Here is an 8,408-nt window from a genome sequence, read left to right as displayed (position 1 = left end):
GAAACTTAGAACAAAGCACTCCAAATTTCTCCCTCTCATCCTTTATGATGTTGCTATCATTCATCTCACTTGTTCATGTGCTGCACTCACAGGAAACAGTTACTATATTTCCTTTAAGCCAATGGTTATCTATTAGCTTGATGAAAAATGAGGTAAACAAAATATTTCATTTAACTTTTTTATGCCTTTAACACTCTTCTTTAAGTAGATCTGAGTTTCAGACCTATATCATTTCCCTTTTCCAAAAAAAAAAAAAAAAAACAAACAAACTTATTTCAATATTTCTTCCAAAGCAGTTCTGCTGAAAATAAATTCCATTTTTTGTTTGTCAGAGAAAGTCTTTTATTTCTCATTCACTTTTGAAGGATAATTTTGCTGGCTATAAAATTCTAGTTTGGTTGGTTATGCCTTCTAATTCGTTAAGTAGTCTATTCCACTAATGGTTTCTGATGAGAAATCTGTTCTAATTCTTGTCCTTGATCCTCTATCGTAAACTGTCCCCCAAACTCTCTGGATTCTTTCAAGATTTTCTCTTAGTCTTTGGTTTACTGAAAATTGAATATGATATGCCTAGGATTGGTTTTTGGTATTTATTCTACTTGCTGTTCTCTGAGCTTCTTGGATCCAGGGTTTGGTGTCTGTCATTAGTTTTGGAAAATGCATGATCATTATTACTTAAAATTTTTCTTTTGCTTCTTTTTTTCTTCTTCTTCTTACATTGCAATTATATATATATATTAGAGTTTAAAAATTATCCCACAGTTCTTGGATATTCTGTTCTACTTATTCACTCTATTTTCTCTTTGCATTTTAGTTTGGGAAGTTTCTGTTGACTTATTTTCAAGCTTAATGATTCTTTACTTGGCCAGGTCCAGTCTACAGATAAGCCCTTCAAAAACATCCTGGTTGGGAGGCTGAGGTGGGTGAATCACCGCAAATCAGGAGTTCGAGACCAGCCTGGCCTCTGGTCTCTGGTGAAACCTAGTCTCTACTGAAAATACAAAAATTAGCTGGGTGTGGTGACAGGCGGCTGTACTCCCAGCGACTCAGGAGGCTGAGGCAGGAAAATTGCTTGACCTCAGGAGGTGGAGGTTGCAGTGAGCCGAGATTGTGCCACTGCACTCCAGCCTGGGCGACAGACTGAGACTCCGTCCCTAAAAAAAAAAAATTCCTTTGTTTTTATTATATTGCTTTTGATGTATAGCATTGTCTTTTGATTCTTTTACACAGTGTCTATTTTTCTGCATAGATTATGCATCTTTTCTTTCCCATGGTCCATTCTCTTCATCATGGCCCTTATCACATCAATCATAGTTATTTTAAGTTTCCTAATAGTTCCAAAATCTGTACCATATTTGAGTCTGGTTTTGATGTTTGCTTTATCTCTTCAGATCATGTTTTTTCTTATTGTTCAGCAAAATTTTTAGTTTCTCTTGAAAGCTTCACTTGATGTATTGAGTAATAATAACTGAAGTGAAAGATGTTTAGTATAAGACTTTTCATTAATCTCACTAGGATTTAGTTTGTGTTTAATGTTTGCTAGAGCTGTAAGTGCAAGAGGCTTAAAATTTCTCTCGTGTCCCTGTTTTTGTCTTTCCTATTGCCTTTGTCATTTCCTAATAATTCTTTCTTAAGTAGTGTACCTTGCAGTTCCTCAGTTGTAATCTATTGTCATTAAACTTCGTCTCTATTGATGTGGTAGTGTCTGAGCAAGGGGAAGTATCATATAATTTTATGATTAAATCTCAGTATTTGTGTGAATCTATGCCCCAGGTCATGACTTTCAAAAATGTTTCTTAACTCTCTTTCTGTTAGGTAAGATGAAAGGCTAGATGGAGTGGACTTCAATGCACTGGTGCTTAGGCCTGATAAGATGCTCATTAGGTCTTTTTACCGGGAAGTAGGTCTTTGTTATTCAGAATGCTCTGGACTGATTTAGAAATGGTTTCTTTTCTCCTCCTCCTGCGAAAGCCATGAGAGAATTATTCTTGACTCCACCAAGAGAACCTGTTGGGATTCCTGAAGGTAAAATCCATGAAGGCGTGAGGGCTTTCCTAGGAGTGCCATGTCCATGAGTTTCTCACTCTTAATGCCAAGCTGCACTCAACATCCAGCAGTTTTTCAAAATCACCATTTAAGTGTTCCTAACAGCTTGTAGCCCTAGAGGCTTTTGCTCCAGGTAAGCAGAAATGTAAACAACTCTGCGTATTTGGGTGCTTTTCCAGATATTGGGGTACCAACTTGCCCTGCTACCTCAGTTCTCTCACTAGCCCAAAGGAAAGTTGTTGATTTTAAGTTTATTCAGATTTTCTTGTTTTAAAGAAAAGAGTAGCAGCCTCCAAAGTTCTTTATGTCAACATTGTAACCAGAAGTTTAAGTAATTCATTTTTTACTGTATTTTACAAAAGTCGCCGTGCAACACAGATTGCAAATTAATGTAAAAAAAAAAAAAAAGATCCTTCACAGAAAATTATTTGAGAAGTTCTGTTTTAAGTAATGTCAGACTCCCCTAGGACTGATTGTGTCACAACATCAAGGACAATGTGTGGGCAGTGAGTGTGTGGAGAAGCACTGTCTTCATTTCTTCCTGACACAAACCCTGCCTGAGCAGGGCCCACACCTTCATCACAAATACACTGATGGGGACATTCATATAGTAATTTCCCCTTAGGCCTGGGTGAAATTGAGAGAAGCCAAGACTCAGTGTTTTGTCTGCCAGCTTCACCCTCCTCTTCCAAAGGCTCTTACTATAAGAATGAAACAAAAGCATACAAGTATAAAGTAACATTTTTATTATTATTCTCTGAGATCTCAGGACATGGAAGACAGAGAGGAGCCTGAAATGAAGGTGAGTAAAAAGGAAAAAGAAGGAGGATCACGACCAGGTGGTCAGGTAAGGCAGTTTGGGGAGAATATTCTCTTCCAGGGTGAATCTTCACACTGGTCTCATGTGCATGATGAGCTGCACACCAAGCTCAGGCTGCTGACTTCCCATCTGCCCTAGTCCTTGAACTTGCAGACATAGGGTAACTTTGCATCACAGTTATAATCTTTCCACTTCAGAAATCCTAGGGAGACAGAATATAAAAGGCATGGCACTGGGGGAACTTGTGAACCCAATGAAGAGGCATCCCAGGTTTTAGCCTAGGATTTAAAGCTTTTTTCTCATCTTCACCAGTTTCTCAATCCAGGAGAATGAGACTCAAAGAAAGCAGAGATGAGAGGAGATGGGAGAAGACACATCAACGCTGCATTTCCTAGCTGAAAAGAATTTCCTGAAGGTCAGGCCTAGAAATTGGGGATGAGGAGCGGAAAGTGCTGGGAAGAGGCAGCTCTTCTGTTTCTTACCTGTGCTTCTTGACAGGCTCCCACAGTGGCCAGGGTTTAAGATGGTGGAGGGATTTTTCTCCCATGCAAAGTAATTCATCACATCAGTGCCAGTCCACTCCCATCCATCTCCATGAGGCTCTGAACCCTATAAAGAAGAGGAGGCAGCCAGGTGAAGAAAATGGCCATTGCAGCTCTCTTTGCAAGGCCCCTGAGCTATAACACCTGATTCCTCCCCAGCATCAGGGATTTTGGTCTGCTCTTCCAGATGCTGCCCTAGAGTCCTCTGCACTGGAACCTCTTCCTTAACTCCTCATTGCTATTCAAAATCCCAGCCAATAAACACAAGACCTTTGGAATCATTCAAGGTAATATGTTACTTATAGAAAAATAATTGGTGTAGCATTTGTGATTAGCCTGTGAACCTCAAAGATAATGTCTATTCTGTATGGGGGAGCAAAAATTGGTCCTATCTTAATTGAGAACTCCCTCAGAATAATAGATGCAGACTCCCTGAAGCTCAGCTAATTGATTTGTAAGGATTCACATGAGAAATATGTAAAAGTTTTACAAGAGTCTGATTAATTTTATTTAAAGACTAGGGACCTCCACAGAATTCAGATCTTCAGCTGCCTCGTGGGCTTCCTATTCTTCCAAATGTCTCCCAGAATCTGAGCTCCAGTGCTCCCTGAAGTACTTCCTGGCAGGGACAGGGGACAGGAAGTGGATCTGGGCAACAATAGCACCTTGAGAGGTAACAGAGAGGGGAGGATATACTCACACCTGTGTGGGGTCATGGAGCCCAATCCAGACGTATGAGTAGCTGTTACTAATGCTCCTCACCAGGGAGGACACGAAGGATCCCTCAGCCCCACTGAGCACAGACACCAGGTTTCCAGAGGGCCGTTTCTGGCAGGTCAGCTTTGAGGGAGACAAAGAGAATGAGAGGGAGCCTGAGACCCGTTGGGGGAGAGCAGGACAAAGGGAGGTGGGAGGAGGACTATGTGAAAGATAAGCGTGTTCATCCTCATTCCCAATGAACTCTCCTGAATGAAGACCTTCCTCCCCCTGAGACCTGCATGGATTTTCCCCTGTCACCTCCAATCCCACATCTAACCACTCACATCTGCATCCATTCAGGATTTTGGTGACAAAAACAAGGCATAGCAGTGGGAGCCATAGGCCTTGGAGCCTTTGGGACAGCGGATCCGCGCAGAGGGCAGTTCCTTCTGGGGTTCTTCACCTGAGGTGGAAGAAGAGGGAGAGGGTAAAATGAAGAGTGGGGGTTGAGGTGGAAGATGACCTTGGGGAATATCTAGGCCTGCCCTTGGGGAGGAAGACCACATTCCTGACACCCCTTCATCTTCCCTTGTGTTTTCAGAAGTTCTTTATCTCAAAATAGCCCTAGCAAATGGGGCACCATCTAGTCTCTTATTACCCTTTCCCCTTATTCAACCATTCAACACTCTCCTCACTCTGGGCTGTCTCTACACTGGGTCCTCCAGTCATTGTCCCTCCCCACATCTCATTACTGACCCTCCACACTTTCCCACCAGTCTATATTGGAGTCTACTGACTAAATGGAAGCCATCTCATTCCACTGTTAGTGGACCCCCATGGAGCCTCCCACTGCAAGTTAACCTGAAGGAAGGAGTGATGATGCAGGAACTGCAGGCAGGTTCATTAGACACTATGCCATTACCTCATGTGGCACACAGGAGCCTTCCTCCTCTTCTTGGCTCTAAGGATTCATAGGAAACCCTGTGCTAGAGGCAGAGCAATCTCACCTTGAAGTGAGACAGGAGCACGAAGTAGGAAAGCAGCATCCAAGATAAGCTGGGCAGGGCCATGGGAGGCAACATGGTGTCTGTGACTTGAGGAGGTAGTCAGGAGTCCCTAAAGGAAGCGTGGTCAGTGGGAGAACACACAGATACCCTACAGTCTCATGTCTTTTTCCTTGCCTAGTCCCCTAGGACTAAAGTGATCTTGGTCACATCCATCATCTTCTACAGTTCTGAATGAGCTGGAATCTGTGTACTCTCCCATCCCTGAGCCCTCCCAGGACAGCCTTGCTGAGTCTCAGAGTTCTTGTGCTCCCTGAGGAAGGGAACCTCCCATGCATTCTCCTGTATCGTGTGCAGTAGCCCCTCCCTGGGTCTCATCTTCTCTCAGCTCCCCTTTACCTCTCTGGTGGGATATGGTATGGTTTGTCTGGTCAGGAAAGACTGGGTTTTTTTATAAGAGGATCTCAGGGATGGTCATTGGAGTGAATAACGGCAATATGTAGGCGGGACAGGGGTCATGAGGAGGGCTTGGCATTGGTTCAAAAGATAATGCCAAGGGGAGGAGACTCCTCCTGGCAAAGGCTGGGAATTGTCAGAGATGTTGCCTTTTTCTCTGTAGCAGACCAGCACTTTCCCCACAAACAGTTGAAGTTTGCACTTTTCCCACCCTCTTCCAGATATCTTCTTCTGAGAAACTTAAGGGAATAAAGGCAGCCTTGTGAGTCTGGTATTACATAGTTTAGAAAATATTATGATATTACATAGTTATGAGAAATGTCAAAAGTTTGCTTTTGATCAACCTGCCAGGAACTCACTTCTATAGGCATACATATGAATTTCTTTATACCTTATCTAGTAACATTTAAAATAAATTAATAAACAAAAATTGGGTGGGCATTAAAATTATATGTGTTGGCAAAGACAATGTATTAGTCGAAATAAAGAAAGAATAGAAACCAGAAGCAGCAGCACTGGTTCAGAGTTGCTACTTCAACTTTGCAGCAAGATGTAAAAGAAGCTTGAAATAATCTTATGAGTCATTAGGCAAGTCAGGGTCTTATGGAACAGCAGTTAAATATATTTGCCTCCCAGCTACCTTTGTGTGAGAAGACCAAGAGATAGTTCATTGGTTTACTGTATTTCTGAAGTGACAGTTTGATACCTCAGAGTAGCATTCTTAGACTGTGATCTACACACGAATGGGGGTCTTCAGGGCCTGTTCGGAGTGGCTGTGCAATTATAATTGTCATAGTTATACTAAAGTGTTGTTTGTCATTTTTGCTATGTTGACATTTGCACTGATGAGGCAAAAGAAATGGTGGATAGAAGTTCTGGTGCTTTAACATTAATCAAGGCAGTGGCACCAAATTGTATTGCTCATATCCACGTACTTGCAAGAAACAAAATACAGGCATTTTTACTTGAAAATGCTCTTGAACTTGATGAATCAGAGTAGTGAATTGGTTTCAGTAAATCTCAACCCTTGAATACATCTAGAGAGAATATTCTGTATGACTAAATGGAAAGCTGACATGCTAAAGTATAATGGTTGTCTTGAGGGAAATAATTTGTAATACTGAGTTTTAATTCACTATTTCATGGAACACCATTTTTACTTGAAAAATAAACCAAGACAAACTTTACTTATTGACATACTGGTAGTTTGTTAACGTGTTTTCAGAAAAGATCAAAGTGAGTTAGTAAATGAATATTTTTAACTTTTCTCTTTTAATATGTATTATTATAAATATCAATAGCTCACATGAACAAAATTTTTTTTTCGAGCATCCTCAATATTTTTTAAGGGTGTAAAAGTGTCCTGAGATCAAAACAGTTTGAGACCTCTGGTTAACATCTAGCTGGCAATTTCCAGAAGATATAGGACATGGAGACAGTATTATATTACAACATAGGAATACCATTAGCAAAATTTAGAAGGTGGGAAATTGTACAGGACAAATAACTACATTTCCCCAGCAAGTGAATTTAAGGAAATAAAACAACATATCACTCTTAACATGTGAAAAATATATTAATCAAATAAAATGTGTGAACCATGTTTGGATCTTGATTTGAACAAATTAAATAAAAAATATAAAACAATTGGGTAAAAGTGAGCATTTGATAATTTTAAGGGACTATATCATGTTCAGATGTAATTATAATATTGAAATAATATTATTTGAAATATCCTTATCATTTAAGATACATAGCACAATACTTACAGATGAAACGGTTATCCAATATTTACTTCAAAATAATCTACCATGATAGAGATAAAGAAAGAGAGAGAGAGATAAAACAAGAGAGGCCTTGAGGCCATGATAGTTGTTGCTTGGTGATAGGTACATAATGAATCATAACACTATTGTCTTTGGGTTTTTATCTAAAATATTGGGGGAAAATTTTGAGAAAAAGAAAAATCCAGGGCCATTGTGAGACAGAAATTTGAAGGACAATCTGACTTAAGAACAAAGATGCAAAGTTCCTGAACAAAACACAAAACAAATTGAATATTCATTGTTGTATATAATAAATGAAGAGAAAGAAGAGTTAATCTTGGAAATGTAATGATAGTTTATTATGATGAACTATTAATGCAATTTCCAAGTTCAGAAATTAAAAGAGAAAAAAATACAGTCATTTTAAAAGAACAAAATCATTAAGTGAAATTCAAAACCTATTAGTAACTGATAAGAAGTCTTAGAAACAAGAGACAGGAATAGCTTTAACACAGTAAAGAAATCTATAGAGACTGAAAAGTAAAATACTGAAAAGACTTCCTTGAAAAATCAGAAATGTACAAATGTACCACCCTCATCGATTCTATTTAACAATACGGTGCGATAGAAAGTACACTTAGAAGAGAAAAAAAAATTTAAACAGGGAAAGAGTAAATTAAATTGTCACTACTTGCATATGACACGCTGTCTCCGTAGAAAACCCAGGAGACTCTTCAAATTAATTATTAGAATTAATGAATACATTTAGTAAACAAGAAGAATGTGAGATCAACATATAAATCTCAAATGAATGTTTATATTCCAACAATAGAATTAGAAAAGGTATTTTTAAGAAAGATACTGTTTTTAATAGGAAGAAAAATATGAAGGATCTGGAAATACATCCAACAAAAATAGTCAAGACCACATAAAACTTTTTAAACTTTAAAAAAGGATTTAATATATGAAGAAATATATCATGTTTTGGAGAGACAGATTCAATACCCTGAAGAGGTTACTTTTCCCTACACAGATGGTCTCTGATTTATGATAGTTCTACTTACAATTTTTCTAC

At 39.1% G+C, this 8,408-nt stretch overlaps 1 pseudogene across 1 annotated transcript; it reads right to left on the bottom strand.

Annotated features, from left to right (window-relative positions):
* Positions 1-2,772: 2,772 nt before the first annotated feature.
* Positions 2,773-6,849, bottom strand: LOC110741084 (annotated as a pseudogene). The gene is made up of 6 exons (XR_004178319.1): positions 5,134-6,849; positions 5,030-5,049; positions 4,452-4,570; positions 4,111-4,248; positions 3,349-3,475; positions 2,773-3,068 (listed from the first exon to the last, which is right to left on the bottom strand). The product of XR_004178319.1 is annotated as a regenerating islet-derived protein 3-gamma-like (transcript).
* Positions 6,850-8,408: the final 1,559 nt, after the last annotated feature.

This window comes from Papio anubis, chromosome 14 (genome assembly GCF_008728515.1).
Source record: "Papio anubis isolate 15944 chromosome 14, Panubis1.0, whole genome shotgun sequence".
Classification (NCBI taxonomy): domain Eukaryota; kingdom Metazoa; phylum Chordata; class Mammalia; order Primates; family Cercopithecidae; genus Papio; species Papio anubis.
This window is presented reverse-complemented; position numbering and strand designations above follow the sequence as displayed.